We start from the raw sequence: 19,070 nt of genomic DNA on the forward strand, positions 1-19,070 counted from the left end.
AACAGAATCATATCAGTTGTCATCACTTTTCCAATTTTTCATTTCAGGGAAAAAGCACCACCGAAAACATATACAATACCAAAGTCGTATTCTTTATATTTCAAAAGAAAACTTAACATAAATACAATAATTTTCTGATGTTTTAGCAGGAAGATACTTTTTCAAAGGAAAGTGTAATGATGTTTTTGTGCTTATATGGCACAAAGGCCTGGAGGTGGAAACTGCGCCAAAATAATTGTTACAATTGCAAAGCCACACAGTCATACCACCAGATGCAAGAACAAATGCCAATATGTGTCAGTGAGGAATAACGAACAAGTCATATGATCATTGGTTTTGATTTTGCAATGAATTTTGCTGTAATCATGGGCAAGTGAGCTACTACAATATTTTCAAATCTGTTTTGATTTTTAATGTTGTTCTTAAGGTACAAAAATTTAGAGGCTATTTTTTTAAACTGTTTGTGCTACTGTTTCTTTATCATTTAAATCGAGATAAAAATCTGTCCAACAGGGCTGTTTTGAGGTTTACAGAATTTGCAAAATATTCTATAAAACTTGAACAGAAGTGGCATGCAAAATTGAAATGTACTGTTATCTTAATGGGATTTTTGTAAACACACATGGAAAAGGTATACAGTTTCATCTGGTTTCTAAAATTTTAGCAAGTTTGGCTTGTCCTTACAAGAAATCTGCCTGAAATATTCAGTATTCACAGCTTTTCCATAAAATGAGCAATATATAACCCCACAGAGATCTTCCATCTCTCTCAATAATGCACATAGGAAGCATTAGTGTAATGAGAACTAAGCTCTTCTCACAGCCAGACTCTACTTGTTCTCTACTTCCCTTTTTTGAGAGACATTTTCAGTTTACAATTCATTACAAATGTTACTACAAATTGCTGTGCTGAAAACCAAGAACAAACATTAAAAACAAATTTGTCCTCAAAAGAGAATGGTCCATATTACCTATTTTGAGGACATAATTTGTTTTTAATGTGCACTTTAAAGAGTGAGAGTTGTTTTGTTTTTGTATGTATGAGTGTATGACTTTTTTTCACATTGGTAATGATGTTACCAGATTTCAATTAAAATTTAATTTTCAAGTCCTTGGTATAATGAGCCTTGCATAGATTTAGACTCTCTTTATGTAAACCAGACTACCATAAAGAAATAAAGTGTTTCCCTTTGGCCACTTATAAAGGATAACTTTCAGGCCACTGGCCTACCTGAAATTGTCTTTAACTCTCTGAGGTACTGCTTAATGTTCTATATATTCTTCTTCCTCTCCCCTGCTTCTTTTCTCAGCATATTGTAATTTTTACATGCTATTAAGTTTTCCATTGGACAAAGTGTACCCCTCTTTTTCCATTTCTAGAATAGAAAAAACATGGTTGACTGCAATACCTGATGGCTGTTAACTACTCCCAAGAAGGTCTCCTATACCTATAAATTGAAAAAAATGACTGAGATGAATTAAGAATTTGGAGATCTTTCCCCTAGTCTCCAGAAAATAAGGACAGTAATAATCTTTGGAGCATGGCAAAGGTTACTCCAAGTGGCAAAAGGGCAAGTTGTGAATAAGGACGGAGATATAGCTTAAAAGGACAATGAAATATAGAGGAAGTGAGGAAAGTGCTCCCACTGGAAAAAACAATTATGGTTGTGTGTGACGTCTGTTAGGTACATTATGCACACAAGTGATCAAGGACCTGCATTCCTGCATTCTTAGACCAGATGATAGAAGAATGTGTTGCTAAGATATCTTGTAGAAGCACCTTGTAGTCATACATCTGAAAAAAGGTTTAATATTTTCAGTTTTAACAAGCACATATTTGACGAGCAGGTATGATGAACACACCTGATAAGTGATAAATGACCATTTGTCTTTCTGAGAAAGGGCACACTGGGGATTATTTTAAAAATATGCTCAAAAATTCATTTGACCTACAAAAATGTGGGAATTCACCAGACAATGTAAAAAAGTTTGTCTGTCTATAATTTCTATGGCCTTAAAATCAGTTTAATTAATTTTTTAGAACTTTGTTATTGTTCTGAAATCAAGTAAATCATACTCTAGACAAAACAAATTTTACACAGAAATTAAAACTGAATGCCATATGTAAGGCCAAGAAAGAAAGAAAGACAAGACAGCTAATTAGTAAACACCAGGGAAACATGCTAAAATACACAGGACAGATGACTCTGACTTAAGAAATTCAAATGCAAACAAAAACTTTACAATGGACATGTTTACTAAGAATATAAGGCAAATGAAAACAAATATTCTGCAGAGTTCATGGTAGAAAATACAGGATTTCTGTCCAATGCCAAAGCAAAGTAAGACTTCCTTAAACAGCAGTAAGTTGGAAAAATATTCTGCAAAGAAAGGAAAAAACATTAGATCAGAAATTTTCTCATTACCCTTTTATTAAATATGAAGAGAATATGATAACATGTTGGAGAGTTGGTTTTATTTTTTGTTTTCTTTCATTTTTTTGCATTGCTTTTACTACACAGCTGAAGGAGAACAGCTTTGACTATGTATCAGGAAAAAGGGAGGAGGGGAAGCCCTCATAAACCTTACTAACATTAATTATTCAACACTTGGTCAGATTTATTGCAATCATTATCTCCTGTGCTTATAGGCCATGCAGTGTCTTATGCCTTCATGCTATTTCTGGAACCTAAAGATCAGAAGTATCTTGTCTGGCTTTTTGCCTTTTTGAACAAGATTATGTAATTTCCCACAATTACTAAAATGGATGATGAATGCACTCTTTACTTAAATATGCTAAATAGAAGGAATTATCATAAAGGCATTAACTTTGTCTTTTGGAAATATAAAAAGCTGTTGGAAAAGTCATGTTTTAGTGAGCTACTTGATATTCAGGCTCCTGGTGTAGTCAATTTAACTAGAATATGATACTTCATTGGAAAAAAAACTAGAATATTACCACCTTAGCATTCTTCCTGCTTTCTGTAAGATGATTACAGGTCACAGCTTTATTTGCACTGGTGGTGGTTTGAATGCTAATATTTTTATATTTGGCAGAAAAAGATGGTTATGGAATAGACTAAAGAGATAGAAATTTGAACTCAATTTCTCTTTTGTCTTTCCTAGTAAATAGTATATGTACTCATTGAATGAGTGATTTATTTTTTATTCCACACACATCTTAGTTTTGTATCTTTCTGACAAAATGTGGTGTTTCATACAATCTGAACTGAAGAGCTATGACGTGACTGTCATATCATTTACTAAGCATAGGTGGGAGAGAAGTTCATTGAATCATGAGTGGTTATTGCTGAATGTTTAGAGGGATGAAACAGCCTTTCCCCTACATTGTTGGATCACTTTAAACGAAAATAATTTCCTTAGTATGCAGTTTATCCACAGAGCTGTACAAAATCCTTGATTGCTTCTTGCTACAGCTGATAACAATGATAGAGGAAACAAGTTCTTCTTCTTCTTTTTAATTTTTTTTCCCCATATATTTCCCCCATTCATATGGTATTGAAAGTCTTCATTTATATGAAAGTCTAACCATAGACCTATAGGGTGTACCCACCTTATCCCATGCCTGTAAAAGAGGGTGAGAGCATCTGATCATTAACTTAGGAGTGACATTATTCTAGAGCATGGCACAAAGTCTTTCTAGAGAACTTTCTACATAGAGGGTTTGATGGTTAAGATTGCAGAGCTTCTCTGCAATCAGTTGCTTTCTGTTCTTATCCTCATAATTTTTTCAAGAACACTTTGGAAGGAAGCTTAAGTGCACTAATGAAAGTTTGCCATTCCAGGGGAAGTCTAAAGAAAATGGAATAGCTTCTTTGAGATATGTCTTTATTAAAAATGTACGCATTTATATCGTTATAAAAATGTGCTAACAGTGAGCAGCCTCTCATTGTAAGATGGCTGAAAGCAACTTGAAACTTGTCATTAAGTGCCAGTCCTTTCCCACTAGTGCAGCACCAAAAGGTATTGGTCTATCAGATCCTTTATATGGAGTCCACCATAACTTTTGACATAGTTAAGCAATAGCTTTTGTTGGGAGCTACTTACTTAGCAATACATGGCAGAAAAAATGTAGGTGAATAGCAGAGTTAGGCTGTGTACTTTGTGCAGTTTTAAGTCCTCAGTGCGGGACATAAAGGCCACTCCATCTCTGCAGCTGAAAAGCGTCAAGGTACTACCTCCTGCTCCCAACTCCCTTCAGCTCTTTGCCATGGTATATAGGAAAAAATTATTTCAATATTTTCCTGGTCAAGTGAGTGTACATAGTTAAAGCATAGTCACTTGAATTTTAAAAAGAAAAAAAGTTTTTTAAATATTTAAATGCTCAACTCTCATACCAGCCAAAACTACCAAGAGGAACACAGAGAGACAGTTCTGTATGAGCAGCGTTTATATGAAAGAGGAATTAACCATTAAGGATTATATTGTTTGGCTTCATCAGCTCTAGTGAGACCGGAAAGAGGGATGTAGCGTTTTTCACTACACAAATCCCTCTAAAGGTACTAACTAAACTCAGTGTCTTGTACCATTTATTTTAACAGTATTTTTGAATGAAAAATTTAAAATTAAATTGAAAAAGAATCAATAAAGCCACCATTTATTTTTTTTCTAACGAGCTTTTTCTTATAGCAGAAGAAACATTCCAAAATGCACAGATTTGTAGGTCTGTTACTTTAAAAGAATACCAAATAGTTAAAGAAAAGTGAATGAAAAATGCTCAAAAGTAATAAACTTTGCAAAGATGTTACAGCAGGTGTACTACTGATAAGCTACAGCTTAAAATCTTAAAAGGTCGTTTGCAATTCATACAGAAACCTATATCTGTGCTGCATGTACTTTAAAAGGTTGTGTGCAACAGAGCAGAAAAAGAAATTATTTTAATCTGCTAAATATTGTTCTGATACAACCTTCTGAGACAAAAATGTTAATTTAGTACCTGCAGCATTCAGAATGTTCTGTTCTTGCAATTATTTGCCTATTTTACATGGTTATGTGACAGTCTATTTAAAATACAAACAATAGTCTTTTATGGTAGAGGAAAGTCCTATAGAAAAAACAGGTAATTTGAATTTCTAATGAAAATGTCTGTAGAAATAAGTTCTACTATTCTGTTCAAAATGAGTGTACTTTAAGCAAACTAATATGCTGTCTTCCAAAGAGTCAATGGATGCAAGAGTCATAAACATCTAGATAATGCGGGCAAATTATTTGGACACCCTAAACTAGAGTCATTGCAGAATTAAAGAGAGAGGCAGAAATAGAGCCTGAAGTCATGCAAGAGCTGGTCCTGTTCCCAGCATGAGACCATCCAGCTTCCGAACTGTGGTTATTGATGCACTGGCATCTGAGCTGTAAGATGCCATTCTGGCAGCTTGTAATAGCAGAATGGAAAACAGACTCCTTTCCACCATGAATGCTGCCTTTACTCGTATGTGAGACTGGCAGTGGTAGAAAGCTTTTGTGTTGGCTCTCCACACTGTAATTTGCCATTAAGGAACAAAATCTTAAGTACACAGGCTTTGTTCAGCTGCTTTAGCAGTGGGCAGAACGTTTCTTGTTCGAACATGCAAACTACTAAAATGTTATCTAAATTAAAAAAAAAAAAAAATCTGACAGACACACACTAGCAAGTTTTAAAGAATGAAAATTTGCAACCCTGGCAAAAATGCATGTCATATTTCATTTAATATTATAATGTGGTTTCATTACTTTTTAATTGAATTATACTTAGCTAATACTTGACAACTAAGACTCCTAATTTTATAGGAAGCCATTTCACAATGCAAGCGATCGACTAATTGGAAGAGATTTCTGAACGTCAAGCATTATGTAAATGAAACCCCTAACCTATTTAACCTGCTTTTCTAATGTAATTTTGTGGACTGTGTCCAGAGTGTAGTAAAGTATGCTGAGTTACTGCAGTAATACAGAAAGTAAGATTTCTGCAGTAAGCATACTTTTGTTCTTTTTTCTACCTTTAGTATTTGTTACATTATCTTTGAAAGTCATTAAAAAAGCACTGTTCTACACCTTGAAAACTGTATTTACAATTTTACTTTATTCAGTAGAATTTCTTTTCATATGAAGGAAATTATACCTTAAAACTTACAAATGTGTGATTCTGATCATGTTGTTTCAGTGGCATTAAAATTCCCACTTGGATTTCTTTGCCTCCCCCCTAGTCTGGACCAGTAAGGATTTTGTTATGTCTTTCTGTCATTTTTCACAAGTCTGCCTTTCAGTTAAGAGCTCTCTATACTTTGTTCATAAATACATATTGATACTACATGGACTGCTGAGAGTAGATGAGTGTCCAAGGTGGAGTCAGGTACTCCAGAACCCTTCCTGGCAGATGCCTTTAATTTGGTTTTAAGAGTTTCCATTAGCAGGGGTTTTACGGCACCTCCCCAGACAACTCATTTCAGTGCTGTACTAGACTTTCAGTCACAACATTCTTCTCCTAGTGTCTTTGGCTGTAATTTACTTCCATTTCTACTTGTCTTATCCCTGGTAAAAAGAGGGAAGAGTCTGAAAGCCATTACCACATTTATCTTCAGTCTTTACCAAGAAAAAAAATACTAATTCTTGCAGTTGTGTTTTTCAGATTGCTTTTGTTGCTCTCTTCTGCATCTCCTGCAGCTGGTGTCCAAGTGGACCTGCCTTCATTTGATCACTTGACATGAATACATAGGAGTGTGAAACCTCACAGCTTCAGCACCCGTGGATATTGGCAAGTTCAGGCAAGTGAATCCCAACTGGGCATCACCTCCTTGGAAGCAAAGACATCTAGTATTCTGTATATCCCAGTGTTGGGGAATTTATATGCTTAAATACAATGCATTGGACAGAGTCCTACCACCATAACCTGATCTATAACATGTGGCAGAAGCCGATTCCTGATATACACTTGCACCAGCACCAATCACATCAGCATTGGCATCAGGCATTATCCATCAGCCTGGCATTGGGTTCATCCCTCAGCACTATCTCTGCTGACCAAAGGTGGTCCCTGAGTGTTCGAATTGCACGATCGATTGCTACAAGAAAACGTGGTGGCATTTCTTATCTCACCAACAAACTTGACTCTCTTGCAGGGAGTTGTTCTGTCCCTGGCATCCCTGCTTCCAGCCAGTTTAACCCCTTCTGCAGTCAGACCTTCTTGCAGTCCATGCCAGATCACTCTTGGTCACAAATTAACACTGCTGCGTGGTTACAGTTTGAATTTTTCCTCCACCAGGCAAAGAACAACTCCAAATCCACAGTGTTATGGAGGAGGCTTTTGTTAAAAGTAAACTTGAAATATTGCAGAACGTCTACAATTTAACAATAAAGTAACAAACTCATTCTTTGTAGTGTGTATTTTTCAGCTGCACTTTTAATCCAATTATTCATGTTCACAAGTATACATTAGTAAAGTGTGTCCTTGAGAAGTAGTTTATTATTATTATAATCACAGGTTGATTACATTATGTAAGATTTCCTTTCTAAGTGGGGCCCTATTATTAAGACCCTAAATCTTTCTTTTTAAAGGTACTTACATGAGTGGTCTGTTTTTTTTATAAAATGTTAAGTATTAGGATGTTTCCAGCAGTTCAGGAAAGAATTTAAGAGTTTAAGTGCTCATTTATTAAAAAAAAAAGTCTGCTGTGGCTATAAAAGCAGTAAATGCCTGATTATTCAGCTATAAAATGCAACTACAGCTCCCATTGCCTCTAACTAAAGCGGAATATTTTCTGCACCTAAAAAGTCAGACTCTAATATATGTCCAGGACACTTCACCTCATGAAATCAGTAGGCAGTCATAGGATATCAGCATTTGAAATCCAGCTTTCTCTATCCAGTCTAAGCATTCTCTGTCTGGTTAACTCAAGCATTGATTTACATGACTAAATGTGACAAAATTAATCATTTTATTGCCCTTTTTACCTAATTGTCTACAAACGCCAATACCTTCTCCCATCCCCTCCATCCCCCAGGTTTTGGCCATATTTCTCAGAAGTTATTTTCTTTGAATGCCTCTGTTCACTTCTGAACATGTGTGTAAGGGAAAACAAAAAGATTTGTACTCCTGTGACTCCAGTATGATCATCTGTTTAGTCTAAGCAAGGACAACATGGAGAAGTTGAATCATAAAGGAGCTGAAGCTTAAATTGTACACATTCACAAAATTCATAAAAACACAATATACTCATTACCCACCCATAATCAGCAGTCACAAAAGGTTTTTTTGACACAAGTAACACGTAGGTCCAAAGTTTGTCTTTCTCTTTTTTCCTGTGTCAATGCAATACAATACAGTAATGAGATTACTTCTCTCTCTGTAAACATTTATGAAAATAAATTTGCTTTTACAAATGTTCTAAATTTCTTTGGCTACAGAATATTCAGCATCAAAGGTTGAAGATAACTTTTTAATTGAATTTCCAGTTTACAATGAAATACAAAAAGATTTGTTTACTTGGAACAGAGTCAATATAGTCCTTAATTGTAAAAGGATAAGCTATCCAGTAAGACAACATTTTCTGGTATCTTTCTCTTACATTAATTTCTGGAAAAAGAAAATCCTGAAACCACCACAAAACTGCTCCAGAGGAAGTGACTCCTTACCCAGATTATTGGATGTGTGGGGGGGAAATATTTGGGAAGAGAAGAATGTGCTACTTCTGCCAAGAAGAGAGTAAGATTTATACTGTCCCACTGAAGCACAGAAATTTCTTTTAAATGATGGTAATGCCTTGAAGAAGAAACCCCAATGGTATGTGAAGGCATTCTGATCAAATATTCTTCCTACCTTTTCACTGCCATGAAGCCATATTTGAGTGCTAAAAACATGTTAAGACTGAAAATATGAATAAAATAATAAGATAATAATATAAAATTAAGAATGAAAATATTTTGAGAGGCATACACATATTAACAGGAGCTGAAAGTTTTCCTGTCTAAATGAAAAATGTTGACAGCTAAAATCACATGGTTTGTGATGGAAGGTGTTGCATCATACTAAACACCAAGAAGCTACTGTTACAATATCATGAACTTTTGGTCATTTATTTATTACACAGTCTGAACTGGAATAATCTAATACTGGTTAATATTCGAACTTGGTGAATAGGTACCTCATTTGCCAAGGTTACCTCTCCTAAAGTCTGTTTCTCCTTCCAGTGTTTGTAGTACCCCATCGAGCAGAATTGTGTAAGCTATTAAACAATATGACTTTGCAGGAAAAATTAAACTGCCTAATATGCGAGCACTCAGCATTTCAGGAAGCAGTTTGTATGTTAATATTTTGGAATTGTCATATCTTTCAGCTGCACTAAGAAGAATGAACTGCAATCTCATGCTGGATTTCAGAGTATCCATTACAGAGTCATTACGTATTACACCATTTTCTTTTAGCAGCAGTCTGGTGTGTGACCATCCAGTTCTTCAAATACTAAAGATCAATAGTAACACAAGAAATTTTTAGTCTTTTTTTTTGTATGTGAGACTTTGACCTATGGATAACAATCAATCATTTCATTAAATGGGTGTAAAAAGGTGGTATGCATCAAGATGAATTGATTTAAACCAGTAACTCAAAGTACTCCGGTGCACTGCTGTATGAAGGGAACTGGATTTATAAGTGAGCTAAGGGCAGACCTTTTCTGTTTGCAGGGTCTGCCATTCATAACCAATAAAGCTGATGGTGGGAGTGCCTCAGGCAGAAGTTCCACTTCCAAGGGAAGGCCTCTGTGTAAAGAGATTAAGCAGAAGAGGGGGGATGTAATGAGTGAATGGTGGAGTTCAACTTACTTTATTTTACACAGAAACTACCTATATTTAAAATTTCAGTTTATCAATACTTTACCTTTCTCTTTTTCTGTCTTCCCAAGGGGGTGGCAGAGACAGGGGAATAAAGGGAATTTATCTTTTACTAATCTATATTTCATTTTTAACTTTTGCTATTTTTATGTAGTAACTTGTTATTGACTGACAGTTGAAAATCGTTTCCTTCTAACCATATTGATGTTTTCTGGTTGACAAGAACATACTCAAAGGAGATATCAAAATAACTTAGGCAGCACACATTTGAGTAACAGTTTCTGTGGGTGATTAGTGGATTAGTATATAATCCAGCGAGCAGTGTGTGTAATTGTTGCTATTTGTAAAAAAATTATGCCTTAGACTATGTTGCCTATATATTATTTAAACTATATGCAGGTATTTATAGTAGCTGAATATACAGATGGCTATTTCCAAACAATGTGTGAACAAGAATTATGAATAATTATTTGCTGATACTTCATCTACTCCTCAAAATTTCCCAAGGATGGGTGTTTATTTTGTGACAAATTGCTCAGTTTCTTTTACTTCTGATCCTAACTCATTTAACATTAGTAGTGCAGAAAAGGAATAACAGTCTAATGATACAAACCCCACCGATTTCCCTGTCAACCTGCAGTTAAACAGAGCATCTGATGCAGATTAGTAGTAGCTATTAAGATTTAGTGATCTTAAAATGATTCTGAGAAATACACTCCTCATTTTTGTCTAAAAGGAATAAGAACAAGAGAGTGCTCTCTGGTTTGACAATATGAAGTTGATAAAGAAAAAAAACCCTGGACAATGCTTCCTTTACATTACCATTACTGGTTGCCATAACTATCAAAACAGCACACGTCATAACCACGAAGGTGAAGGAAGAACTGCTAAGCAAAAGAAAACTGTTGGGACCCTCTTTCCACAAGACAAAGATTAATCGGAAAAGAAGAAAGATGTCATCTTTCCATTGTATGTACAACATTTAGAGATATGTACAAAATCAGGCAAACCAATCTTGTTTATGGTAAACTTCTATGTTAATGAGAGGTAAAATAAATCCCTATATAAACATATTTACAGTCTTATGTATATAGTTACACATGGACTATTTGGGTAGGTTTATTCCCTGGGGAATCTTTCTGGTCCTCAGTCTTCCTGGAAGACAGCTGATCCTGCTCAGTTTTTTAGTATTTTAATACTATGGAGAATTTCATACAATTTTATATTGTCTTTTACAGGAACTTGAAAGCCACTGAAAATTTGCTTTCAAAGCTATGGCAGTTACTCCACTGTCTGCCTTAAAGAATTCCCACTGAGCGATTTCTTTGCACATTGCCTGTAGCTGTTCAATATTTACCTGTTGTACATGCCAGGTTAAGGTAGTGTTAAGGCCTCAAGCTCTAGTGTTGTTAATTATTGAAATAGATATATTAAAAGTATGAATTAAATAAAGCTGGTAACTGATTGTGATGAACACATTACTTTAATGCTTGTGTATGCATGAGAATTCAGAACATGCAGTAACTATAACTTAGTTAAATGTTCAATGAATAGCATATTAATTACACCACATAGTTCTTCAGTACTGTAAAACTTGAATGCTCACATGAATTTGAAAGACAAGTCTCAATGTCCTCATGTTCTTCTATTTCCTAATATGTGTTTTTTCTCCACCTTTGGGCACTTTCATTCCCTCTCTCAGCCAAGGGAGTTTCTTCAACCCTTAGTAGTACTGATAGGTCCTGGACCTTGCTACCCATTTTATTTTTGTTTTTGGCATTTGGTACAATTATGGGGAAAAGCTGCAAAATGTGAAATGATTGGATGCACCTGATGGAATAACATTTTGTCATGCAGTGTCAGCTGATCAAGATATGCCATAAAACTTTGCTTTTAGGGAAAAAATATTCTGAAATACAAATTCATTTTTATGTCGAAATAGTTTAAGCATTCTACACTGCCACCGCTCAGACTTCCCTGTTGGTCACCTAATGCGCTGTGCAATCTCAGCACAGCCTGCCTTTCTTGGTAAACAGGGTGAAATAGCGAACCCACTAGAAAAGATTTGTATGACAAGGAGCAGACACCTTTAACAAGTGTATTATTCAGCCTTGACACCCTCTCCCCTCACCCCCCACCCCCATCGCCCAAGTTTCAGATTTGGGTTCACAGAAGCAATGAAAAAAGATTCAAAAGAGGTTCTTATCTTGACCAAATTAATTTGCTTGATGCGACAAAAAATGCAATCAACTTTAATACGTAACTTGAAAGGTCAGCTTGAAGGATTAGAGCAGTTTGATTGTGACTTGTGCCCAGAAATCTCAATCTGAGGGAGGATGATGAATTTCTTCAAATTATTACTGGAGCAATAAAAAGCACAAGGTTGAAATGTTTGAAAATTAGGTGTGATCACATAATTTCCAACTCATTGGTTTCCCATCTAGAAAGGGAGAAAACGGCCTGGGGAATTCTTTGAGGATGTGAATCATGCAAAACCTTCATCTAAAGGGTGCTATAGGTACAGGTCCCTGCAGAAATGTTTATTAATGTCCTTTGAGGAAATCCAAAGGCAGCTGTAGTGCTGCAGAAAATGCCTTCGGGTGGTAGGAAAAGTTCATCCAAGTAGATGAATTCCCACACAAACTGAACTTTTCTCTTCCCCTGGATGCTTGTGGAGGCTTTGGTGCTGTGATGCAGGGCAATGGAGGACTCTTGAGAACATGCCAATAGTAGAGCATCTTTTATATTCAGTATAAAGTGGGAAGCTGGGGAATGCTTACCCAGCCGCAGTAAGAAGCAATTCTGTTGATGGCTGCCTGCAAAACATTTATGTCTTCAAGCCAGAGGAAGGAAGTCAAATGCCCCATTAGCCGAATTCTCTCATAATTTCTTATTAGCATTTTAGTATTATTTGTTTCTACCCAAAACCAGCACTGCCTGTCTTGGGTCTATGAATAAAAATGTCAAAGAGGACACTGACGAATATTGGCCAAAACACTGTCCTATTTTCAATCTAATTTAATCTTCTGGAAAAATGTTATGCTTCCAAATATCTAGTTATGTTTTCCTAAAACCTCAAAAGCGAAAAGTAAATTTTAATGAGAATATATTCTCTTTAATGAGAATATTTATCTATGTATTTTTTGCACCTACTATAATAGCAACATTTTTTTTCCTGCTTATACCAGCAGGTTCTGCAACAGAAGTCATGTCATGGATCTTCCAAAACTGCAATGAGAGTCTCACTTCAACTCATTGTGCCACAAAGAGAAGCTGAGCTACATGATGTTCTTTTTTTTTTTTTTTTTTTTTTAGATATGAAATGGCTGCACACCAAGCTAAAACTATGATAGACATAGCCCTTCCCTCCTACACATCTGCAACAGACTAAAAAATTAAATAGGTGCAGTATGGCAAAGAAACTCTTGAAGAAATTAAGATTAAATTTTCCTTTCAGACTACGTGAATATTTTGTTCTCATTGGGGCTTCTTATCTCATTGGGGCTTTCTTATCTGATGCTCAGCATTACAGTTAAACCTCAACATTGCTGACAGATCAAAGCAGCTGGAATCACGTTCAGCCAACTGCTTCCCTGAACAAAATATTTTGGGGCACTGTGAGGCACAATTCACAAATAAGATAGAGAAATATTACCACCACCCATTCACTCAATAACCTGATAAACAGTAAAAAAATAATACCTGTGCCCTATGCATAATTTTATTTACAACCAATAGAATAGACTTCATTTTCCAGAAAGTGAGGGGCAGTAATATTTCCTCTCATCCTCCAAAGTACCCCTAGTCAAAGTTAATAACTAGCCTTACTTTCTGAAAAATGTTGTCCCTAGCAGGTTGACAGGCACGTTCAATATACAGAGTGAGCAATTTGAAGTTTAGTACTTACTCTTTGTAAACAGGAAGAATAATTTGTCTACTTATAGTGATCATTATCAAACACCATGATACGTTTCAGACACTATTTCTGATGAAATAGTTTCAGCTAATGGGTAATGATATGTATCTGATGAACTGTGAAGACTTTGTAAGTAAGTCTTTCAGTTTTTTAAAAGCAAATACATGAAATCGGCAGATTCTATTACCGTGGACTAAAGGATTACCCAGGAAGGAAAAAAAAAAAAAGAAATGCAAATAGCTGATATGCTAGGAAGTAAGACAAAAATATTAATTTCCTGCTATGTCCACCATCCACAGAGCTGTGGATTTTCAAATGAATTTATGTTAATGAACATAAGGCTCAACTAGAGAGACTTTAGTTAAAAATCTTGGGGCTGCCACTCACAATGAAAAAAATGAATCTGAACAAGAAGACAAATTTTATTATACGTCAAAATGGCAAAATCCTTTCTTTGCTTTTACAGTATAACAGTGTGGAGATTCCTTAGCACCATTCAATCTGTTGAACAGCTCAAGGTCATATGCAATATGGAATAGATGTTGCTTTTTTTAAAGCAACAGAATTTTGAGTACGGTACAGTCACACCTGCTGGAAATACGATCTTCAATGTTGAAACTGCAAGCCTGAAGTATCTTGTGCTTTTATAAGTCTTAGACTTATCTGTCAACTAGAGAAAAGGAAAACTCAAAACGGTCACATACCTATCAAATTCATCCATGCTTTTAATTTTGAAGAAGAACCAGAGGTACAGAGTATATGAACTTAGAGAGATTAGTCTATGTGCTAGTTATGCTACTGAGCCATGAGAACTGCACAGAAATCTCCAGTTGTCTTTGATTTACACAGGGATGTTTTGTATCAGAACAGCTGTTTTCAACTTTTTGATTGGCAGACCACTGTAACTTAGAGTGGAAGTACAAGCAGACCTCTGTCTGCTGAAGTTAAATCAAGTGAAAGTAATATGAACAACTTTGTCAAAAATCACAACAGCTTAGACTTCTCACAGGAATAAAAATCCACACATAATAATGGAAATCAAGCAAGATATTAGAAATTGAAAATTGCCCTTATTGTTAAGAACAGGTGTTTAACATCACCTGCCTTTCCCTGGTGACTGAACTGTTTTGTTTAGTTCTTGCACATCATGTATGCACTTCCCCTGTCTTTTTCTACTTATCCTAGGATATCCCATCCTTTCACTTAACTACTGCAACTTAGCAGTAAGTAGTTCTCACTCAGCTCCCCCTTTTCCTTGCTTCTTCCTTTCAGGTTCTTTTAAGGAACAGGCTTATGGGAGCTGTGTACGAGTGCCAAAGATTTGAAAATGGTGTGAGAGCTTGTGGGTATTGCCTATTTGCCCTATGAGGGTACACCATGTTCAAAGACCCTGACTTGTTAGGCTTATATGGAGAGACAAAACATGTAAGGTGACTAAAATCTACCTAGTATGTATTTACAGTCAGCCATAGCTTATCAGCTGTGTAAAGTAGAGCTGTTCTATATCCATACAATTCCAGCCTTGAGATGATGGTTGTCTTCTCCAGTCTTGCAACCTTGTGCAACGGCAGTAGAAGACCCAATGAAGTCTGAACATATGCCAGTGGCTGGTGGTTCAGTTGCTGAATAAATATGGCAATTGAATATGGCTGTCTGCAAAAAGTCTAAAATTAATCTTACTTACGTGTTTGACATTACAAGAACATTCTTGTTAAGATTTGCTTTTATAAATATAAAAATTTCTTTGACAGGTATTAATGAGATTTATCAGTATGAGTGCAACATTCATCTAGCTCAGTGTGCAGATGTTTATATGTAAAAAGTATGTCCTGCTCACAGACATTTATTTCTGCAGGAGTTACTTATGTAGCATATGTAGTTCTGAAAATATTATGTTATCGAATTGCATGTTTTGTGTATTTAAATTGGAGTTAGTTACATTTGCAGGTGTTTGTGTTCCATATATTGAACAAAATTTGTCAAAATATATGAACTTTGTATCCCTTTACAGAAGAAGAAAAAAAAAAAAAGTAATTTTCATTAATAGCATATCTGGTCTTTACCAAGAAAGTTGCATGGACTGTTACAGGTATGTTTACTATATACATGTGACATAGTTTATACCTTATTTATAGAATGCAGAATCTCAATGTCTGTCTCTTATCCTTTCCTTCTCCCTCTTGCTATTTGTTATTTCTACTCCTTTATCTCTTAGAGTAATTACTAGATCCTGAAAAGGATAAGAGGTATGGTAAAAGGCTGTTTATAAACCTTAGATAGATCTAATTGAGTATTGGCAAATAGGTCTCACCTAATTTAGAATTTTGAACTGTAAATGTTAAAAAATAAAAGTCAAGTTTTTGTTAGGCTCTAAGCCAGTCACAAAAGGTGGAAATACAAAATGTTAGAAGAGTGAAAATAAAATGCCAAAAAAGGGAACAAAAAAAAAAAAAAAGAACAAAGGAATGAGAACAGAGTTTTAAGTTATCGTATAAAAATTAATTTAATCTAACAGTCCCTGCAAGTGATCCCTTACTGATGTTCTGTCTTTTGCCTCTAACCTTTCAGCCACGTTATTTGCTCTGATCTGAAAAAAGACCTACCTTGATGTCTACAGATCATGGAAGATCCCTGGGAATCCAGAGACATTCATATAATGACATTTAGCTCTCTGCATTGACTCTGCTCCCAGTTAACCCCCAACACAGCTTCATGTTGAGCCACTCAGTAATCAAGATTTCCATGGCAGCTGCAACCCCCATGAAACATGACAGGGGAGATAAGATCCATATGTCTAGTTAATAAGGTTAAATCTGTACAGACTTCTCCAAATAGCTTCCCATATATTCTTATATGTAAAAATCATATTCTTCCTCAGCTTCAGTTCATGCCTTTAGTTCCTGCTTTTATATCCCAAGGGATTTCTCTGGGCCAGAGGGACAATAACACTCCATGAGTGAGGAGGACCTGTGTCTACACAGAGATGCTCTCTCAAATGGAAAAGGTTCTACTAATGGTGATAAATGATATGGGGAGAAATTATACTGAATTTAATTCCATTTATCTTACTCAGTGCTGATTTAGTTATTTCATCCTAGTTTTAGTTATTTGTTTATATCAATGCATAGTGGTAGCAGGGGTTGAAGAATGCTAGCCTTTCTTCAGGTAGAGATCCTTAAATCCTCCCCATAAGAATAATTTTGTTGGGTATAAACACAGTGTGGCTGTGGAGGAGGAGAGGATGTGCTCGAGATCTCAAATAGTATTTTTAAATTAAGTTGAAAAGAAGTAATTCACTAAATTAAGAGGAATCCAGACCTTTTACTTCTCGAAACAAAAAGATCCAATGCTAGTCTATCAAATAAAAACTTTTCCACACAATCCTTTAAAAGAAAGTGCCCCACCTTTCACAGAATGGAGTGGTATATGTGTTCAAGCCTTCTGTAGACCATCTTGTAAATTCCAAGTAGGAGTAAGGAGAATCTCCTTGATGTGAGTCAGGCACCCACTTTTCTGCTCTGCTGAAAACTGAGCAAGAAGAAATGTGTTCCAGGTCTAATTTCCAGAGGAGGTGTCAAAGAGTGTGGCAGAGCATGTGAAGAACTAGATTTCTCTCCACATAATTTTGGACAAAGACATAAGTGCCTACACCATGAAACACAATTGTAGTAAATCTGGGAGTGATACTTACTTTATATGAGCTAAACAGATGCCCAGCATATGTAGGTATTAGTTTTATGAGGCAGACATAATAATTATTTGGATGTCAGGAACACGAGCCTGTGGACGTGATGCGTGACTGAGGTGATCAAGCAGGGTACTCATTGCATTGGGCTTCTCAGTATTATAGACTGCTCCAACTTCTGCGTTTTCAAACCCCAGAAAGACAACAGGGAGGACTAAAGAAGAGGCTTTCAACACTTCCTTCCTCTGCTAGAAGCCACCATCCTGATACCTCTCCAGGAGCCTTAGCGTTTTCTTAGCCAGCCATTTCAGCAGCTGATCACTAGTAGATGCCACTCTGAGGTACCTAGCTCCACCTTATTAACTCTTGTTTACAAGGAGTCAGCAACCCAAATTGTTTCTGAATCTGTTTTGTAGCCATTTTCTATATCATAGAACCTGATTCCTGAGACATTTCTTCCTCCTGTAGTTGTCTGCCCTATCTGCTGTTTAGATGTTACATTCAAGCTACTACCTAATTTCCAAATAATTTATTACTCTACAGAGTATCTTCTTTCGTAGAAGGCACTACGTAATAGAAAAAAGGTTTGCTGTTTTTTTAACTTAGTTCCCTATAATGTCTGTGACTGTATTTACTGCTGCTTGGAGACCACCAGTTCTGAGTTTAGTTTAATACGATTAAAGCAGTATTAGTTCAGTCTCCAGAAGCAAGTTTTCTCATATAGTTACATGATTCCAGACTGTAAAATTTTAGAGAAGTGATAGTAATTTTTGTGAAAGATACAGAAATAGAATGCTTTGTGTTATTGGTAAGAATGGCTGTTTTGTTTGCAAGATACTTTGATTTCGATTCATTTTATGACAGCTGTATATACTTTAAAAAGAAAAAAAAGTTTTATTAAGAACATACATTTATTTATGACTTCCTTTCCTCATAGCATAAGGAAACATTCAAACAGCAAGAAGAGGTAATAAAAGTCCAGAGAGATAATGTGGTGCAGGATTATAATGCTTGACAATATTCTAGCAATGAATAGGGAAAAAACCCAACACCCTTCAAAAGACTTACGAAGGGACATTTCCTACTTATGAAAATTAGGATCATGTAAAGAATGATCAAACTAGTTTTCCTACAGAGTGCTAAATTGTTAAATGGAACAGATTGAAAATAACAGGGCATTTCACACAGGCATACGGCATGCAGTCCTATTCCAAGCTAAATGGGATCACAAACAGTCATTTGAAAATAGCGTGTCATACATTTTGTCACCCTGGTGTATACAACCATAAGCAAGGTAGTGTGTGTGTTAACCCAGTGTAAAAGCTCTCCATTTTCCTGCTTAATATTTTATATTCTAAGCAAAAAGAGGACTTTATTTCCAAGTACCAGAAAAGTTGTCACATAATTTGGAAAGCTCGCAGCACTTTGTAATGATGCCAATTTGGTAGAAAAAGAATAAATTGCACCATGTGTTATTTACAAAAATAATTCCAACTAACAAATTCTTTTCTGAACCAGGTTTAGCACCTCAGGAAAATAACTGAAGTAAAATCAAATTGCCTATGTAAAATTTATCAGAGAGAAATGTTCTTTATAAGTGGAAAAGTTCTGACTCTTCCTCCTCCGGGCAGTCATGTACCAGTCGGAA

Source organism: Aptenodytes patagonicus, chromosome Z (genome assembly GCF_965638725.1).
Source record: "Aptenodytes patagonicus chromosome Z, bAptPat1.pri.cur, whole genome shotgun sequence".
Lineage (NCBI taxonomy): Eukaryota > Metazoa > Chordata > Aves > Sphenisciformes > Spheniscidae > Aptenodytes > Aptenodytes patagonicus.